The sequence below is a fragment of the Cebus imitator genome, unplaced genomic scaffold (genome assembly GCF_001604975.1).
Source record: "Cebus imitator isolate Cc_AM_T3 unplaced genomic scaffold, Cebus_imitator-1.0 Scaffold386, whole genome shotgun sequence".
Taxonomy (NCBI): Eukaryota; Metazoa; Chordata; class Mammalia; order Primates; family Cebidae; genus Cebus; species Cebus imitator.
The window spans coordinates 1838237-1840976 of NW_016107701.1; positions in this window are offsets into that span (position 1 = coordinate 1838237).

Consider the following 2740-nt stretch of genomic DNA (forward strand, 5'->3'; position numbering starts at 1 on the left):
TTGGTCAGGCTGGTCTCAAACTCCTGACCTTGTGATCTGCCCACCTTGGCCTCCCAATGTGCTGGGATTACAGGCCTGAGCCACCTTGCCTGGCCTCTCCCTTTTCCTTTCTATGGATTTTGGAAGACTCCATACTGTTGGGCCTGTAGCATTTCTCAAAGTCTGGATTTCCCTGGTGCAGGTGAACCCATTCTCTGTCTTTTGTATTTGTGGCATATTTGCAGCTGGATTCATGCTCACCCCATTAGATTAGAGTTTGATCATGTTGGCAAGATTCAGTGGGTGATGTGATTGATCTCTTATTGGTGACGAATACTATCCTATTGTCTCTCTTATTTTGTTAATTTTTTAAATTATTTTTTTAGAAATAGGGGTCTCATTTTGTCACCCAGGCTGGAGTGCAGTGACTCCACCATAGCTCCCTGAAGCCTCAAATTCCTGGGCTCAAGTGATCGCACACCTCAGCCTCCTGAGTAGCTGAGACCACCCAACTTTTTTTTCTTTTTTGAGATGAAGTCTCGCTCTGTCACCCAGGCTGGAGTACAGTGGCATGATCTCAGCTCATTGCAAACTCCACCTCCCAGGTTAATGCAGTTCTCCTGCCTCAGCACTCTGTGTAGGTGGAATTATAGGCACCCGCCCCCACACCCAGCTAATTTTCATATTTTTAGTAGAGATGGGTTTTCACCATGTCCGTCAGGCTGGTCTGGAACTCCTGACCTCAAGTGATCTGCCTGCCACAGCCTCCCCAAGTGCTAGGATTACAGATGTGTGCCATTGCACTGCACCTGGCCAATGCCCAGCATTTTCTTTTTTTAGACTGAGTGTTGTTTTGTCACCCAGGTTGGAGCGCAGTGGCGCAATCTCAGCTCGCTGCAATCTCTGTCTCCTGGGTTAAAGCGATTCTGTGGCCTCAGCCTGCTGAGTAGCTGGAATTACATGCACCTGCCACCATGCCCAGCTAATTTTTGTATTTTTAGTAGATACGGGGTTTCACCATATTGGCCAGGCTGTTGTTGAACTGACCTAGTGATCCACCCACCCCAGCCTCCCAAAGTGCTGGGAATCCAGGCGTGAGCCACCACTCCTGGTACCTAATTTGTATTCACTGGTCATGGATGGGAGCTATGGAACCTTTCCCCAGAATACATCCTGGCCCCATCAGAACATCAGGGTTCAGTCTCCTAAGAGATGTTCCTCTGTTTGTGCTACACAGCCAAATAATCCATCTCAGTCCACTGTCAGACAACTTCCAGGATTGACAGTGACTGTAGTCTAGCTGGAAAAACACTGAAGTAGGAGTCAGCAGACCCCGGGACTCTTTTGACTCGGCCACTAACAACTTAATGTGGCCTTGGGGAAGAAAAGCCTGGAGCGACCACACCTGTAATCCCAGCACTTTGGGAGGTCTATGTGGGAGGATTGCTTGAGCCCAGGAGTCCGAGAGCAACCTGGGCAACATAGCAAGACCCCATCTCTACAAAAAATTTCAAAAATTTTCCAGGTGTGGCAGTGTCCCCCTGTAGTTTCAGCTTCTCAATAGGCTAAAGTGGGAGGATTACTTGAGTCCTGGAGGTCAAAACTGCAGTGAGCCAAGATCATGCCACTGCACTCAAGCTTGGGCTTCAAAGTGAGACACTGTCTCAGAAAAAAAGCTGGAGATTTTGTTTCACATTTGTAAAAGGTAAATGATATTATCTCCTTCATGGAGTTGCTGTGAGGATGGAAATACAATTATTTCTCTTCCCTCTCCTTTTAGAAATACAATAGATAGGCATAGTGGCCAGGTGAGGTGGCTCATGCCTGTAATCCCAGGACTTTGAGAGGCTGAGGTGGGTGGATCACCAGAGGTCAGGAGTTCAAGACAAGCCTGGCCAACATGGTGAAGCCCTGACTCCACTAAAACTACAAAAATTAGCCCAGCGTGGTGGCACGTGCCTACAATCTCAGCTACTCAGGAAGCTGAGGCAGGAGAATTGCTTGAACCCGGGAGGTGGAGGTTGTAGTCAGCTGAGATCATCCCACATCACTCCAGCCTGGGAGACAGAGCAAGACTCCATCTCAAAAAACAAACCAACAACAAAAAAAACAAAACCCGGTGTGGTGGCTCGTCCCTGTAATTTCAGCACTTTGGGAGGCAGATGTGAATGAATCACCTGAGGTCAGGATTTCAAGATCAGCCTCACCAACATGCAGAAACCCCATCTTTACTAAAAATACAAAATTAGCGAAGCATGGTGGAGTGTGCCTGTAATCCCAGCTACTTTGGAGGCTGAGGCAGGAGAATTGCTTCAACCTGGGAAGCAGAGGTTGCAGTGAGCTGAGATTGCACTCCAGCAGGGACAATGAGAAGGAAACTCCGTCTCAAAAATAATAATAATTAGATAGGCATAGTGCACAAGACAATGTCAGGTGACACCTGCGCCACAACTTAATACCACTTTGAGTCCGGACAGACAACGTAGGTCTCTGTGCCTCAGTTTTTCCACCTGTCAGATAGGAATCATATGAAGATGTACTCCTAAGATGAAGCTCAAGGCTAAATAACGTTACCCATGAACGTACCTAGACCAGCACCTCCTGCATTTTAAATACTCTTCCCTTTTGGCTGTTGTTGTTACTGTTATTATTTTACTAACTGGAGTGATTTCTAGCCTGCAAAAAAAGGATCCGAAGTTTGTGAACAAGACCATTATTCCTTACCAACTAATTAATAACCCCAATTTTTCTTTATTTTTTC